The sequence below is a fragment of the Lagopus leucura genome, unplaced genomic scaffold (genome assembly GCF_019238085.1).
Source record: "Lagopus leucura isolate 7727_CA_CO unplaced genomic scaffold, USGS_WTPT01 Super-Scaffold_100001, whole genome shotgun sequence".
In the NCBI taxonomy this organism is placed as follows: domain Eukaryota; kingdom Metazoa; phylum Chordata; class Aves; order Galliformes; family Phasianidae; genus Lagopus; species Lagopus leucura.
Window position 1 is genome coordinate 80,308,999 of NW_024962262.1, and position 18,957 is coordinate 80,327,955.

At 36.7% G+C, this 18,957-nt stretch overlaps 1 long non-coding RNA gene across 4 annotated transcripts in view; it reads right to left on the reverse strand.

Annotated features, from left to right (window-relative positions):
* The window catches only part of LOC122177299, a 321,677-nt gene that overhangs the window by 146,038 nt on the left and 156,682 nt on the right, over window positions 1–18,957 (reverse strand). For all 4 annotated transcript variants that reach the window (XR_006178042.1, XR_006178041.1, XR_006178039.1 and 1 more), the window contains exon 5: window positions 11,929–11,976. This is a non-coding gene — a long non-coding RNA (uncharacterized LOC122177299). The remainder of the gene's footprint in view (window positions 1–11,928; window positions 11,977–18,957) is intronic.

Sequence of the window (18,957 nt, forward strand, 5' to 3'; positions counted from 1 at the left end):
CAAGTGGGTTTATTTGGATAATACCCAGCAACTTTCTTATTTACCTTTTACGGTTGGAATCTAATCTAATCTAAACACTTCCTATCTCTTTTTTTTATATGCTCCCTTCAAAATACCTAATGTACTTAAGTATCAAGATTTCTATCATTTTTTTTTTTACTTCTGATATCAGTCCTACTCCCTAACTGAAGAACAAAAATGAAAACCTCAGTACATATATAAATCACACATATAAACAAAAATATTTGTTTCTTGCTGAACGAAGGTATCAGATGAAAACTTTCTATTGTATAAAGCAATATTTTACCTCAATCTGACAAGTATAATTCTATTTTTTTTTACATAAATGCAAAAATTTTAACCATTATATAATGTATAGCTTTATACTTTATATTTGGTTCTATTTAGGATATCATTTTCAGTGTAGCTTGTGATTTTTTTCTATTAGAAAAATGGCCACAACATTGAAGTTACATCTAAAACAAAAAATTGGATAGGAAAACTAACAAAACATTACAGTGTTCCATAGAATATATTTTGTTCAGATTGGAGATAAAATTAAGTCATTTAAAATTTGTATGTGGATATTACTCAATTATTCAAGTTAAAATACCTGACTATGATATTGGTAATCATTTTTTTCATAACATTGCCATTACAACTATCTACATCATTAGTACAGACTTACAGTCTTGTCCACTGGTTAATTTACTAAATTTCCAAGTAATGACTCTGACCTTCTGTGTGAGCAGATTTCTCAATTTGACACTTTTTGTCAATATTGTTCTTTTGGGCTATAACAGTTTTCATACAGTTTTGCTAAGTTAATGACATGAATTGTTGCCTAGAGTCCCAGTTCCTGTACCAACAGAATATAAAGAATTCAGAATATAAAGAATACATTGTCTTTCACAACACAAACCTAACTTAAGAATTTTTCAAATTCTTGAAATTTCTTGCTTTGCTTTGTGAAATTCTTGCTTAGGCCTTGTGAAGGATGACTGGAGAGAAGGGTACTGTTTGGTGAAGCATGCTATGTATTTGGGTCTTCATATAGCTTTCCTATCACTTGCAGCTAATACTCATAGAGATCTCAACATTCCTGTTACTGCTCTCCAAGAGGGCAAAGCTAGAATTGTAACAGCAGCAAGTTTTAAAATCCTTAGTCCTTCAAATGAAATAGAATCACAGAATCATGGCATGAATAAGGTTGGAAAAGGCCACTAAGATTATCTAGTGCAGCCATCACTCCATACCCACTAACCATGACCCTCAGTGCCACATCTATCGGGTTCTTGAACACCTCCAGGGACAGTGCCTCCACCATTTCCCTGGGCAGCCTGTGCCAGCGCCTGACCACGCTTTCTTAGAAGAAATTTTTCCCCAATATCCGATCTCAATAGATAGTTGCTTCCCTACAGTGAAGTTATCAAGCCTCCATACCATGTAACTAGCAGCAAGAAGAAACCAACCTGCAATATACATTCTTCTAAAAAGTTTTTATTTCAGCTGTCTGAATTTTGGATGGGGTAAGAGAAATCATGGCATTAATAGCCAGCCTTACACATAACATTTTGGCAGTTCAAATGCTACCAATATTGAAGAGGGGCTATGACTACAGACTTTGGCAATTCATCTTTTGTTTAGCCGTCAAATACAGAAATCTGTCATTAAAATCCAGGTGTTAAGAACTGAAAACGTTCACAAACTAAAATAAACAAGCAGCATGTATTTTTGTCAGACTGGAAGGGGTTGGGGGCAAGAGCCAAAGTATGTTTAATTTTTCTTTTTTTTCTCCCCCCCCAGTAAGAAACAGTAGAGCTACAGTGTATTGAAAGCGATTACAGAAGTCTAAACTAAGTCACTGACAAAATTCCAAGGAGGAAGAAATCCACTGTTAAAATTTAACAGTGCTGTTAAAATAGAGGCTGAGGTGGCTCATAAGCAGATACCACCACCACCAATGCACCTAGACTTGCTATGCACTTTCCAAAGTGTGCAACACCATAGCATGTGTAAATGTAGCACTGAAAGTAGGAGTGCCACATCTGTTTGGTGCAAGATTGGCTTAGTATGAGACAATAAAGGCCTTTTGTTTCTATAGTTGTTAAAGGCAAAACACAGCAATGCTTTCTACTAGAAACCCAACAAAAACAATTTAGACTCTGCTTCATAAGAGGAAAAACAGAACAAAAATATGGCTTTTTGGTACAGTTTGAAATGTGTAATCAGCTTTTAAAATGCTGAGCACAATATAAATGCAAAATGTTCCAGGTTTTATGAACCAAAGACTAGTCACAGCGTTATGACAGGTTTATGACACTTAACCATCAGAGCAAGTGAAAGCATGGGAGAGATAGCAGGCAGGAAGCAGTACTTGATATTCAAGGAAAAATATTAATGGATGTGTATAAAATGTAACTATCTTTTAATTTGTTGTGCATAGAAATATTTGCATAATATTATCCTTAAAATTTCAGCGTGTACTTAATTACACAGTGCCACTCCCAGTAAGTCTGGTAAGTGCACATTCAATGGGCATGACACAGCACACAGCAGATATTGGGAGTTGCAATTGAGGAAGTGGCTCCAAAGCAAAACAACCAACTGAAGAGACATCAGTTTGGGGAGAAAAACTGAAAGCCTCTAAAGAAAGCATGTCCTAGGAAACTGTTCTGCCATAGTGGGTGCACTAAAGCACTCTCCAGCCTCTCCTCATATATACATATTTTTTTAAAAATTTTGTTTTCTTCCTTTGTATGATACCTGTTACATACATGCTGCGCCAAAAGTAATGCCTCCGATTTTATTATGTTGTCTCATTACATCAGAGGCAGATGCTAGTAATACAGCAGTAGAGGTTGAACCTTCTCCACCAATATTCCGTTACATTTTGTTACCATGTGACGGACTACAGCAAAGGGCAGTCTGAAAAAATGGTTTCTGACATGGAAGCACATGTGAAGCAAAAATGCATTACTGAATTCCTCCATGTGGAAAAGTTGTACCCACTGATATTCACCAATGTTTGCTGAACATTTCTGGAGACTAAACAGTGGATGTGAGCACAGTGAGGTGATTAGTGATGCATTTCAGCAGTGGTGACAAGTGACATGAAAGACAAGCCAGATTCCAGAAGGCCATGCAGGTTTTTACAAGTGCAGCATGCAGGCTTGTTCATCACTGGTGAAAATGCAAAGCCACTAGTAGAGACTGTGTTGAAAAATAGTGTTTTGTGGCTGTGAATTTGCTCTATCAAATAGTGCCATTGTAGTTTATGTATCTGTCATAGATTCCATGGAAAGAAATAGGAGACATTACTTTCAGAGTGACCTATGTACGTACCAGAAGTCCATACATAAGTATATACATAAGTAAGAATCCATGAACCACCAGAAGGGTTGTGAAAGAAAGGCATACAGAATTATAAAATAAACCTGAGTAGTTCAAAACCAAAAAAGCCTCAGAAATGAAAATAGCAAAGCAAAGTATACGTTCTGTATCTTTCTTTAAATCTTGGCATTATATACCTTATAGCACATTTTTCAGTTTCAGTTTGCCAAATCACAGAATTGCAGGGGTTGGAAGAAGGTGTTGGAGTACAACCCCACTGCTAAAGCAGGCTCCCTACAGCAGATCACACAGGCATCCAGATAGGTCTTGAATATTTCCAGAGAAGGAGACTCCACAACCTCTCTGGGCAGCCTGTTCCAGTGCTCCATCACTCTGACAGTAAAGAAGTTCTTCCTTGTGTTAGTATGGAACTTCTTGTGTTGCAGTTTTTGTCCATTGCCCCTTGTTCTGTTGCTGCTCACCACTGAAAACAGCCACCCTCCATCAGTGTGGCTCCCACACATTAGTTACTTAGAAAAAGTGATGAGATCCCCTCTCAGCCTTCTTTTCTGAAGTCTGAACAGTCCCAGGTCTCACAACCTTTCCTCATACAGGAGATGCTCCAGTCCTGTAATCATCTTTGTTGCTCTTGGCTGGACTCTTTCTAGGAGATCCCTGTCTTTCTTGAACCAGGGAGTCCAGAACTGTACACAGTACTCCAGATGTGACTCCATCAGGGCAAAGTAGAGGAGGAGGATCATCTCCCTCAATTTAGTGGCCACATTCATTTTCATCCATCTACTCTTAATACTGCCTCCATTCTCCCCTTCCCACTTCTTCCTAGGAAGTACATCATTAAATAAACATGAAATATTGGCTGTATTTTTTTTTTTTTTTTAAAAAAAAAAACATTATGGTTCTTATTGAATAGAAACATACCCATAAAAACCTCACAAAGCTGTATATCTGGTGTCATCATTAATGTGGATAAGCACTTTTCTACTAGATGGGTGTTCTGGAATTTAGTTTGATGCCCATTTGCAGTGCACAGCAGGAATTGTACCACAGATCCTGTGAGACCAGACTGACAAAGCTCAAGCCTAAGAGCTGATCTCATTTACTAAAGTATCACAATGGGCAAACAAAACCCAAACAGGATTCAGAATTTTGCAGGGCAACACAAACAAGCAATTGAGAAGCCAGGGAATTTCTAATGTCATATTTTTTCTTTTACTATGTGAAGTACACCATTAAATGCACAGGCAACAACATCTTGCAATACTTCTAAAGGCTTCTATTATGTTTACTTTTTAAAATGTGAAGAACACATTACAATCGCCGAGTCTCAAGGAGACTAAGGCATACATGAGTATGTTCTGAAGTATCATCATTTTCTAGCAGGCCTCTCCACATTATGTCTTCAGAAAAATACAGAGATAACAAATTCAGACCTGCACATATGCAATTTTCTATCTTTCATGTTTCACTTTGTAATGTAAGTAACTTCCTTTTAATATAATTTTATACAGTGTAGTGTCTATTGAAGAATTAGATATTCTTGCTAACAACCTTTTGTTGTTTTAAAATTATTGTAAGTTAATAGAATACAAAATTTTAGACTGTACTCTTGTCTTAAGATAGAAATGGCACACAAAAAAATCAATAATTTAACTCTTTTAATCCATTATGGCTTCCAGCATTCCCAAAAGCAGTTGTAGAAAAAAAAAAAAAAAAAAAGAAATGGAAAGTATTTTAACTTATTTTTATCAAACCCTTCCTCATCATCCTTCCTCCAGATTATTTTTTCCAATTATTTGCTTAGTTACATTCCAGTAATCACTTTTGCTACATACTAAGAAAATTAAGCAAATAACTCTTCAAACATTAAAGATACAGTAATAAAAATTATTTGCTGAAGATTACAGTTCAAACTGCAACCAGCAGTTGATACATTCATCTGAATACACTGGTACATTCAGATGAATTTTCCCTTAAACGTTCCAGGGAAAGCAACTTAAAACTAAGCCTTTGGACAAACAACATACTTTAAGATATTTTAAAACATGAAGCAAACTAGTATCTCATCCAGTTATTCATTCTGAGAAAATGCCAAAGCTGCAATAGTTATAGATCCACTGTTCCAAGATGAGGCTTGTAGTTCACAGCTCCTGTAATTCCTGATATAAAACTGTTTGGAGGTATTTGAGAAAGAAATACTTTACACTGTCCTATTCTTATTCACTTGACCTTTGTTAAAAGTAATTTTGGAGCTCAATAGAGTTAAACTGAGGACACGTTTCTTCTGAAATTCTCACATATTCTGTTTGACTGAAAATTTTTGGTTCATTTGACATTTTCCTATGAAGAGATTATAATATGGAATAAAGAAAAAAGGTTCAAAAGACAATCACCTTCAGTATTTGCATTAAAATTGTTTAAATTTAGAGTGATTTTGCATGAACCTGTTTCTCAGATTTCACAGTAAAAAAATCATAAAAATATTTGCAAAAAAAGATTAGATCTGTGAAATAAAAAGTGACTGAATCTTACTTCTGAATCTTGCATATTCTTGCCTTCATAAACACCTTTAAAATATCCAAGAGTCAAAAATTACAATTAGTCTCTGAAAAAGTCATTTGTAACTGCTAAGGCTATAAAATTAAAAAGAGGATGAAAAAAGGATTTATTTCACATTCACGTCCAACAGCTAAAGCATTAACAAAATTATCAAACTTTGCAAGATGGATGGTAGGAGAAAAGAGCTGCCAAGCTTGCTGAGATCCTGACCCTACAAGTGGCCTCCTGCCCTTCTATGAAGATTGGCCAAAACCTGTCCTGTCTGGAAACAAGGGCTTTCTCTGTCTGGATGTAGTTCCAAGACTAGAGTCTCTATATGCTAACAATTTAATATGTGAACTTTGCACATGAAGTATTACAAATATTTTAATTAGTTAGTTAGCTTGAGGCTCCATAATACACTTAGACTTTCCTAGGTCTACAGACATAGCACAGAATGAGACACTGTGCATTCCACAGACATTAGAAACTAGCGTTCAAGGCTTGCATTTCATTCAAAAAGGTCACAGAAAATTGTATTTTTCTGTAGGGAAGACAAAGAGAAGGCTTGGTGGCAGTTACTTGAAGGCAGACAGGACTGGGAATCCTGACTTCAACATCACTGTGTGGAACCATAGTCCCAATCCACTAAACAGCTCTCTCAATGACTGAAGCACACAGTTTTCCCTCTTCAAGGGAAGCATTTGCCATTTCCAAGTTGAGAACTGCATAGAAAGGCCTTGATCTGCTGTGACTGAGATTTAACTGTGTGGTAGCAGAACCTGACCTAGAGTGCCCAAAATGTGTGATTGAAGTGAGGGGGAATTTCTGATGACATCATCTTGCTGGGAAAAGATAAATATCTATCTGCTGTCACCCTGAAGAAAGCATCTGGAGCAGAAAAAAGCTCTGAGATGTCCAAGTCACCCACATGATTTAGTGTAGTTAACTTGCAGTTATTGCTACATAAGAAGGGAAAGTGGAGTGAATTTAGTACTTCTTAAAAACACCACAAATGAAAATCTGCAGATAAAGATAACAGGAGTTCTGAGGGCTTCTGTTAATGACATAAACTGAAGAGAAACATCTTTTTTGTGTACTAAAAAGCCACATTAGTTATAGTGAGATGCATAAGCCACGTACTAAACACCTCCATATTCTTGCACACCCAAGCTGAAAAGGAATCAGCCCTCTAACAAATGGCTTCAAGCTTCTTCCAAAAGGTACACATTCATGTATTATTTCACTGAATAAAACAAAGGGATCAGAAGAACATTCCTTTTAAGCATTATGAGAAATCTGAATTATTTTCAGTAGTGAAAAATACAAGCATGTGTATGACCCTGGGGGTGTTCAAGGAAAGGCTGGATGTTGTGTTGAGGGACATGGTTTAGTGGGAGCTATTGGTGATAGGTGAACAGTTGGACTGGATGATCTTTCAGGTCTTTTCCAACCTTGGTGATTCTATGATTCTATGAAATATCCTCCTTTTAAAAACCATACTGCCTTTCACAGTTTGTAAATCCCCAGAGATATATAGCCCGGTGATGAGTAGTTTTGAAAACAGAGGCATGAAAAACTCAATATTTAGTTGGAAATCCATTTTTTATTTTCTTACATCTATTGAATATTCAGGGACAAGTTGAGCTGATTTTGTCTGTGTTGATTCTGTATGAAACTCGATGATGTGCACAGAGAAAAGCGCACAATTTTATGCCATGCAAAACTTCAAAATAACAATAAAAGAGTAACTGCCATGCAGGATTAAATGTAAGGCAATCTAGTTCAGCACTGTGTCTCTGAGACACAGTGTCTTTTTTTTTTTTTTTTTTTTTTTTTTTTTACAGTTTGTGAACAAATCTCTGCATCTGAAAAATCGAGCAGAGTGATTAGCTGGATCACATGGTTCAGGCATAACACTGGCAATCAGATTTCCTGTGTGAAAACTGTGAATCCAATTTTCACTCAGTGACTGTTCTTTATAATGGGCTTTGTGTCTGCCAGCAACCCGACGCGTCAGAATATTCTTAAAATGGTAACATTTCTGAATGTTTCAAAGAAGCTGTGTGTGAGTACCAAAAACTTAGCGACTTTTCATGCCACAGTTACCAGAGCTCTCCTAAAGATTTTTTTTCCCCAAAATACCTATTTAGGACTTTTAATATTTCAAGAAGATTCAACATTAACTCCTTCTAATGAAGACAGAGGATTCCACCAGCAGCACAGCTGAGCATGAAATGCAGATTTAATATGAAATAATTAAAAGCAATAATTTTCATGGTGTATTTTTTACATCCTCATGGAAAATATCTGGTCCATAATCTGTGTATTGTCAGAAATTGTATTTTAATACAACACACTCATTCTTTTAGCAGGTTTTCAGCACCTCAGAGAATACCAGTAGACTTGCAGTCCTTCAAAATACAGCTTTTTCAGAGAGCTAGTTATAGTAAGAAAAGTTTTTGACAGTGTCTGCAAAAATTCCTGTTACTGTGCAGTACTGTAGTAATAATCCAATTCCTCAGTTTCTTAAGGAATCCTATGTACACAACTGTGGCTAAAACATGAAAAAAATCTAGTGTCTGGCTTAATGGTGTGTATAAACTATCACTTTCGCTACTATCTGCTTGAGACAATATTGGTTTTTCAGCCACTAGGTAATTTTTCAGACTCACAAACACCAACAGAACAGGATGTTGAACAAAGCCATAAACAATCTTAAAGATACTTTGATTAAAAGTTAAGTTGGTAGAGAAATCTTCAAAGTTTCAAATCATCACCCATTTTGTTACCAGAAAAGATCAGCACTGTACTCCATGTTAAGCTGATCATACATCACGTACATTTGGCCAAGCCCCTAACCTCATCAAAACAAGTTCATAATCTGTGATCCAATTAATACAAAGACAGAATTCTGTCTGTGGAGGAGAAATATTCACTGTATACTGTTCCCTTGCTTCTTAGAAATAAGAATTATGATAACTGAAGAAAATGAATAAATGAAACTAATCTGATCAGCAAATGGTTCGTAACTATGTAACTCCATTGAAGGATCTGATCTCTGCCTACAGACTAATATTTTTTTAGCACCTTGACTGATAAGCAAGTACTTCGATGAGACTTCCTTGACTGACAGATGCATAATACCCAAAAGCTACTGCCTCAGGTGATCTTTGTGATAGAAGACCAGGGTATGAATGTATGCAACATAGAAAATCAGAAGATGGAGAAAACAGTTTATTCAATAAAAATGCAGATTAGATGATCCAGAAGAACTTGACTTCATTACTTTAATGAAAGAAAGCAATCAGTTTTTTTTAAAGATGGGCTTGGAAACCTCACTGAAATATATTGTTTTTTATTTCAGGAGAAGTGATTAATGGTACTTAGAGAAACAAAGACTATCTAACAAATGAAATTAAATTTGTTATTTAAGCCATAATGATTTTTTTTTTTCTCAGATTTTTCATATTGATGAGTAAATCAGTTATTATTCTAAATCAATCTAAGCCTTACAATGTCATTATAATTTATGTCTGAAAGGAAAGCAACATGACAAACTCATCAGGATGCACCTCCACATAAGAAAGATAAGAATAGTGTTATCAATAGCTGTTTTTGTTTTGTTTTGTTTTTTTAATAGACCTGCTATAGGTGTACAATCAGTGAATATTAAGGTGTTATAACTACAAAATAAACAAGAGACTTAAGCAAAACAAAATATGATAACAAAAAAAAAGAAAAAGAAAGCTTACCTGTATCCTGGGCTCACAAAACCCCAGCAGAGCGGATCTCCAGAAGAGATCCATCCCCAGTGGTAGCCAGCTCTTAAATAGGTCTAGGAGTGGTGGAGCCAGGCTCCACCCCTTCCAGCAGCACAGGTGAATTGCCTTCACCTGTGCTCTTCTGGCTGACTCATTGCTCCCCTCAGGTGATCAATCAGAGGTTCAGGCTGTGACTCAGCAGTTCCCATACATATAGGATCAGATTTATTAATTATCAGTAATGTTAGCATATTTTGAACCAAATATAAAAATATTTTCAAGCATAAGTAAGGGAACTTGGAGGAGAAACTAACTAGACCATGTGGAAGATCAAGAAGAAGAGGGCCCAGATTTTGGAACTGAAAGATGCAAATTTAGCTCCTTGATCATTTGTCCCATGTTACCAGTCTTTTACTATGTAATGCTCTGGAGAAGTCTTTAAGATTAACATCTGAAATAACTAGATGTTTTTTATTTTCAGATTTCAGTCCCTGCTTGTAATACTGATTGTAGAATAATTTGCAAATATATATATATATTAATAATAATAATCTAGGAATATCATACTAGGGAAATTTAAACAGTAGCACTAGCTGAGGTGCATATCCATTTCTTAAAGGAAGTAAACATATTAGAAACACTGAATTGTCAGGAAAAGTTTCAAAGGGAAGAGATTCCTCCTAGATAAACTGAACTCAATGAAGCTTTCTGGGATAGAATGACAAGATGATAAGAAACCACCTCATCTAATATAAAGGTGAATCCAACAGTGCTGATAAAGAGGTAAAGCTACTGAACATTGTAACATGAAACAAGTGAAATATTCTCATAGGAATACCAAGGACATGTTCACTCAGTAAATTTGCAGATGACACCAAGTTTGGAGGAAGTGTTGATCTGCCTGAAGTTTGGAAATCCCTACAGAGAGATCTGGACAGGATGGATTGCTGGGCTGAATCCAATGGGATGAAGTTCAACAAGATCAAATGCCAGACCCTGCACTTCAGCTACAACAAACCCAGGTAACGCTACAGATTTGGGGCAGTGGCTGGAAGACTGTTCATAGGATAAGGACCTGGGGGAACCTTGGTTGATGTTAGGCTGAACATGAGCCAGCAATGTGCCCAGATGGCCAAAAAGGCCAACAGCATCCTGGCTTGTATCAGAAATGGTGATGCCAGCAGAAGCAGGAAGTGATCATCCCTCTGTACTCAGCCCTGATGAGGCTGTACTTCATGTACTATGTTTTGTTTTGGTCCCCTCCCTACAGGAAAGACATTGAGGCCCTGGAGTGTGTCCAGAAAAAAGCAATGAAGCTGATGAGGAGCCTGGAGCATAAGTCTTATGTGGAGCAGCTGAGGGAGCTGGGGTTGTTCACTTTGAAGAAGAGGAGGCTCATGGGAAACCTTACTGCCATTTACAGATACCTGAAAGGATATAGTGGCAACATGAGTGTTGGCTTCTTCTCCCAGGATGAGAGGGAATGACCTTAAATTACTTTAAAACTGCGTGCAAATCAGCCTAACTCCATCACCAGTTCTCTTAACAGTATAAGAGACAGCCAAAAAGAGCGTTTTCTGCCAACTGTATCTACAACATACAACAACAAACAATCAAACCAGAAATCCTCAGGTTAAAGATACACCTTAGTCTACCAACCTACTAACAATAACATTTTAAGTTGGTGATTTGCCTTTGGCATTGTGGTTTTGTACTGAAAACTAGATCACTGAAGGCAATTTCAGTCATTTCATAGTTGCATTTCATTACTTTACAGAAATATTGTTTATAAATTTTTAAAGCCACTTCCCACCAGTCACTCTACTGTTGCTGTGCCATTGCTGTGGTGTTAAAATACGACCTCTGGAGTTCTCAACGTGAAATTCTGTATGCAACACTGATATTCTGTTAGACAGAGGGAGACTGACAACACCCAGCAGAAAAAAAAAAAAAAAAAAAAAAAAAAAAAAGCTCAATTTTAAAACAGTAAATATCAACAGAAATTGCGAGGAAACTAGGACAAGAAAACAGAAGAGAATAAAAATAATCAAGCACACTTGGAAAAAAAATCGTTTTCTAGCTGAAATTTATGGAATTTGCAAAATTTCAACATATTTTTAAAATTGGAAATTGATGACAGCATTTTCAACATTTTTATAATAGATTACATACATTTTCTCCAGCAATACAGAACTTATTTTTTTTCAGAATTATTTGCTTGTCACCTGGAAAACGTTTTGACAAAAAAATGCTGTGACTATGTATATTTGCTTACCTGATCAGTTACAATCACAGCCCTGAAGAGAATTATTGAAAAAGAAATCTGTGGGAGAAAAATAAAAAGATGCTTAGTTATGACTTCTCTCCTTGATATTTTTGACAATAGATTAGAAAACACAGTATGAAAAACAAACAAACAAACAAACAAACAAAAAAACATTATTAAGACTGGAATGTGATTCATATAAATATTAGAAAATGCTAAATGTTTTGCTGACAGTGCAATTTCTGTTTCTTCAGTTACCAATACAGCATTCTTTCATAGGTACTCCATCTATCATACAAATGAATACATAAAAATTCAAGTACTGACACTTTGTATTAATTTCATTGCTTAATTTGAAGACTGAAGAGACATTGAGAAAACAGTATTCAATCCTGATTAAAAATTGCTCTATATTGCTATGTTACATACTCTCTAATAACAATTGTTTTGTGTCACAAACTTTGTGCAATTCAAATTCAGCAAATTCTTTTGGAGAGTTTGCACTGTCCTCATTTTACAGATGAGTTACTTGGTGCTGAGGGATCAAGCTGAAAAGTGAATACTTAATTTGAGTCACACGGGCCTAGTTTTTCAGAGGACTAAGCATTACACAGCACTTTATATATTGAAGGTACTGCTCACAGCAATTTCACTTGGACACATAAATACTAAACAGTTCTGAAGATTAGATGCTAAATTGAGATTACAGAAATACAGGACATACAATTGCAGACCGCCTCCAAAAAGTTTATGCAGTGTACCTCAACAGGTGAAGTCTGTAGTAAACCTGAGGACTGTATTTTATTCTCCAGGGCTTTAATCAGCTATGTAGTGAGGCTCCTTTTCGTGTCAAAAGCCTTGCTGAAGTCGTTACACAACATCTACTACTCTTCCTTCATGTATCCAGACAATCATGACATCACAGAAGGCTACTACATTGGTCAAGCATGATTTCCCATGGTGAACCCATGTTGATTATTCCTGATAAATCCTCTTTTCTTCCAGTTGCTTGGACATGGCATCCAGAATAAGTTGTTCCATCATCTTCCCAGGAATGGAGGTAAGGCTGACTTGGCATGTAGCTTCCCAGATCCTCCTTCCTGCTCTTTTTGAAGACTGGAGTGACAGTGGCTCTCCTCCAGTCCTCAGGCACCCCTCCCATTCTCCATGACCTTTCAAAGATGATAGGGAGAGGTTTGCAAATCATTTCTGCTAGCCCCCTCAGCACATGTGGGTGCATCCCATAAAGACCCATGAATCTGTGTGTGTTAAGTCTGCCCAGACAACCTCTGATTCTCCTCAACGAAGGGGAAATCTTCCTTTCTCCAGACTCTTATCTCCAGGGTTGAATTTCCTGAGGGAAAGTCTCAGCAGTAAAGACTAAGGCAAAGAAGTATTCTCAGCCTTCTCTGATACCAGGGCACCCACCTCATTCAGCAGTAGATTCACAATTTTACTAGTCTTCTTTTTGTTATTTACATACTTAAACAAGCCTTTCTTGTTGGCCATGACCTCCCTCACCAGATTTAATTCAAGTGGCCCTTAGCCTTCCTTACTGCTTCCCTGTATACCTTGACAGTGTTAATATATTCCTCCCAAGTAGACAGACCCCTTTTTCACATTCCGTAGATTTTCTTTTTTCCATTTAAGGTTTTCCATAAGCTTCTTGTTCATTCATGTAGGTCTCCTGCCACCTTTGTCTTATTTCTTACTCTGCACCAATTTTGAGCTTTGAGGAAGTGGCGCTTGAATGTCAACTTGCCCTGTTTCTTCCATGTAAGAAGATCCTGAGCTCCTACTCACAGCTACTGCATCCAAGGCTGCCCCAACATTCCCATTCCCAACCAATCCTTCTTTGTAAGAACAAGGTCCAGCACAATATCAATCCTCATTGGCTCCTCCACCATGTCAGTCAGAAAAGTTTGGCAGTGTTTCACCACTTACTGACCACAAGGAAAATGTCTGACCAGAGAAACATAATTCAGTTCTGGCCCCTGGAAATGAAATCTGCTAATGGCAAGTGACACAAGAGGACAATGAAAAAAAGACTATTGTAACACAGAAGACATCTCTTACTTTCACCTGAGAATGAAGTTTCTGGCATACTGAAGATCAATCATTACATGAGTACCTGTGCAGATGCCATGCATTTTTTATTAAAAGGGAAGCCAGGGACCATGATGGAGAGAATTCAGGGATAGACCAGCAAACAGCAACAAGGAAGGGTATGGATAAACTTCAAACTCTGTCCCATCTGCACAATTACCAGAAAACCCTAGAGTTTATGCTGCTAATAAACCCCTTTTTGGTATGTTATCATCCTCTGATGCAGTAACATTTTATCTTAAGTTAAAAGCTAAGATTGGTCAAGCAACCTTGAGCTGGAAGGATTGTATCCTCATGATACAATTTCCTTTCCACACACTAGTCTGTGGTTCTTAGGGACTTCTGTCTTGTTTTCAAAAGATTTACCACGGGACTTATCTTCTGTGTTCCTAGTCAGCTACAATCCCATTCCTGGGTTTGTACCACTGGAATCACTCAGATGTTTTAGTCGATGTAGACAATAAAAGTGTCTTTGCTCAATTCGAATGGTAAGAACATTTTTAGCAGTTTAATAGCAGAAGAGTTTGAGCAAATACAAAAACAGTGACAAGATGACTGATGATAGGATAAACTCAACAGTGATCATTTTGCTGATGTTCTACACAGAAGAATTGCAATGAACTTCACTAGAAACAAACAAACAAACAAACAGAAAACATAAACAGAACCCATTTTCTGTTTATGATCCTCCAGACTGATTAAATTTGTCCTCTGCAGTAAAAAATACAAGAAAATATCTATCTCCCCATGCTTACCAAAAGCCACAACTGCCTGAGAAAGGCTAGCATTTTGTACAGTTAACAGTTAATGCCCACATTCTTGCTGATGAACATTCATGTATGGTTTCTAGATACTATTGAAAGAGAAGTTTTGTATCTCAACTCCAGCCACACCTTAGTAACTCATGGTTACACTGCAGAACAAGGGAAATCAGAGATAGTGCTAACAATTAAGTTTGTTCAGCACTGAAGAAGAAATTCTATTTTATTGTTAGATTTTTGGTTAGCCTGTCAAGTAACATGACATGCAAGAGTTACATACCAAGAGTAAGTGGATTAATGACAGATTGGATTTGATTTGTTTATTTTGGCCAGATCTTAGAACTGAGATGGATACCCATCTCTGCTGATGCAGGCATCACTGCCAGCATTCTTCTAACAGCCTTGAGCATATGAGCCTGCTCTGGGAAAAAAAAGGCAAATTTTGCATCAGCAGCTCAACTTCCATGATACGTATTATGTCACAGCCTCATTCCAAACAGAAATTACTGCTCACCCTTCTTTTTTCTTAATTGCTAAGAAAAAAAAAAAAAAAAAAAAAAAAAAAGCAACAGCAACAAAAAACCATAGATTCCTTACTTTCTACTTAATCACAAACAAACTTATCCTCGCTAAAGGAAGAGGCATCATGAAGAGTATAAAGGGGAAGACAGACTTTTTTGCCCACAATCTAATCCACACAGGACATGAAGTGAGTTTGCTTTCCAGTCTGCAAAGTCTGCAGACAAAATAGACAAGTTCTTTTTTCCACACTGAGCATATGCAATAAAATATAAAGAGCATGAGAGTATTGGGACAACGATCATAGGTAGATTCAATTTTTTCAGTCATTTTTCAAAGAACAGAGCTGTTATTCTCTTTTTATACTTTAAGTAATTAATATTAATCCTATTTTATGCATATTCAGTTCAAGTCTTATAAACACATTTGCAAAACTATTGATTTCAATGGGAGTTAAGAGCTAAATATCTTTATATGGAGCCACAGCCTTCATCCTATTAAATCTCTAGATTTATTGTTTGCACACAAATCATTATAAAGCCAGGCATTATTCAAGGAAGCACTCAGTAGCAAGAGAAGAGCCCAATTAACTAGGAATTCAATGTAATTATGTAAGTTTGGAACTTGCCTGGGGATGTGTTTGCCTGCAAATCATTGGGGAAGGATGAAAAGGGAATCGTTTGTTTCATCTTCCTTTCCAAAGTATCATTTTCATGTTAGCTCTCCATTATTAGTTTTTAAAACCTGAAGTATTAGGACTCCTACAAAGTCACAGGGTAGGAACAGAGGTGCCATTAACTGGGTTTCTGGGGGTTCTTCTTTTGCAACACTAAATCAGTGCTGGAGTTAATCATATTAATAGCTAAAAGCAACAGACGGGAGTTCTTGTCCATAGCTCTTGGTTGTTTGCTGATAATTAAACTGACTTTTCTGACCCTAGTCTTATGGAAGTTAAAGTTAGGTCTGCAAAAATAATACAGGAATATACAGTCCAAAGCTTAAACTTCTCCCCTCCAATTATACACCCCTTTACATGAAAACAAAACAAAACAAAAACAGACAAAAGAAACAAGAGAAATAAGAACTGAGGGCCACTGATTAAGAAAAGTAAGTGATTTTTATAAGTACTGGAAACTGCTTTGCTCTCATAGATTCGAGTCTTTCTATAAATAATAGGAAAACCCTGTAAATCTTCCAACTAAGAATGTAAGGTCAATAGATAAAATAAATCTATCAGTCTACATGGCTGCCTAAGGGACACCAAAAGAGCCAAGGACATGGAGAATCACAGCTAGTAGCTTCCTGGAAGCTGCAAGGCATTTAAGGACTGCATCTATGTCATTGCGCCGTGTTTTTATGTCCATTTTAAACATAAATTTGTGATGGACTCCATACGGCTTGTTAGATCAGCAAAAGACTTGTCTGGTTTCAAACACAACAACAAATGTGTCCACTGCAGTGTCCTGCCAACCAGCCTGAAATGATTTTTAACCTTGTGTCAGCTACCCATGGCTCTCTGGTTTAGGATTAGGTGTCTGCACTCATGTGGCATTCAGATATATCATAGTACATCACTCAGAGGATGAGCAGAGGATGCCCAGTTCTGGCCATGACTGAAGCCATGCTGGAGCTGAGCACTACCAGTCCTGAGAAGACGCTGCAGCTCGCTGGCTGTGCAGATGGCCCTGGCACTTGAGTTTCACCATGACACAAAGTCCGATCCAAGTGGATTCACTTCACTCAGTGGGCAAAACTCTGGTACTCTATTTGCACTATTTGTAACAGGAACTAATGTAGCAAACATGCAAAAGCTTGTGCTATTTAGCAAGACACACTCCTACCCACAAAACTGAACAAACACCATGGTTGTTCAGTAAGACAGGTTCTACCTCAGTTATGCAGAGCTAAAATAAAATAAAAGTTACATTGCGTGGCACAGAAATCTACACTATAAAGCAATCTAAAAATTAATTCAGGTGAAGTTATTTACTTTTTTTCAAAAATAAAATTCTATATTTCAAGAGCAAAAGACATCTGCTATTAAAGATGGTTACAACTACATGCCTAAATAGTCAACACAATCCTTTTGATTTTATTATGTTGGGAAAAAAAAAAAAAAAAAAAAAAGATAAGAAATTATCTACCAGTATCCAGTATACCAATAAAGCTGAACTGAATCCTACTGCAGGTTTGCATGAACATGCACAAACTATTTTGTAGGATTTTCTTTATATTTGTGTACATGTATATATATATATATATATGCATTTTGCATTTTGTGGACAGCTCTGTCTCAGAAACATAATACAAAATTGAAACAAGCACTATGTTAAACTGAACTTCTTCAAGGTTCTTGTAAATGTTTACTGATTTGAGGGAGAGAATTTCGTACATATCTTTTCAGCAAGCTTTTCTGAGGCTTCAACTTCAATTCAGTTGTCAAATTAAGGGTAAAATTATACTCAAATATTGCCCTATGAATGTCTATATGTGGATTTGGCTCTGCAAAGTGCAGATTCTACAATACATAGACTTCTAACATCAGGACAAAACTACAAATTATTATTTGTTGGTAGTAGTTTCACTTACTGCTAAAAAAGGACAAGGCCTTTTAAGTAAAAGTAGTTTTTTTCTCCTTAAGTACTAAAACAGGATTAATTATTATATACTTACTGTGGGTAGTATGGCACTGCAAGCCCATTATAGTGGAAAAAAAAGAGAAGAAAAAGCTCCACTGCATCTGAAAGAGGATCAGAAGGCACATCCACAAATTCCCACAGCCTCTAGTACTGACAGCTTCTTTGTGGGGCAACTGCAGCACATCTACACCCAGGCAACCATCCTTCATCCTGTAGGTGCCCAAGAAGACATTCCATTTCTCTTCAAAAGGCAAGCAGCAGATTTGTGTTTTACTATTGCTCTCCACAGCCTCACTGTCAGTTCAGAAGTGTCTCCCTATGGGTATGACACCCCACATCTAAAGGCTCACAATAGGCAAAGGCATCCTGCGTCACTCTTCCAGACCCACACTTAGGGACTGGTACAACATGGTGCTTTACTTTGTATTTCACTTAGTGATTGAGAATGCTGTTTGTAAAAAAGCTTAACCACGACCCTCTCCCTTTTAATAAGCCCCTTATATCCCAGACCTTTCAAGCTCAGTGATATGGTACACCTACAGTATGTGCAACATAAAGCAGAATGTGCTGTTAAGTACAGAAACTACACAAAAGTAATAGCTCATAGAATGATTTTAGATACTTTGCTATAGACACAGACCAATTCCCTTAAATCATATAACAGAAAACATCCTGCTCAGCCCCAGTTCATTATGTTATCATTTCTTTTTGATTAAAAAAATAATAATAATAGCAGCAAGGACTACATTAGGAATTTATCCAGTAGAATAACTGTGTAATATTTTTGGCACTATTTCAGTTAGGCTTTCTAATTTGTCTTCTGACATTTTTTTTACCACATACCACATGAACAAACAACTGCATTTCAAAAAACTGTAAAGCCACCAGTTACATAATGATGTATGAAAAGTGGAATCTGTTTTAGCTCCTAACAGGTATAATTAGCATAATAAAAAATAATCATGTTGTATTTCAGTGCATCTTTAAAATGTTCAGGATGTTTTATGCTCTCA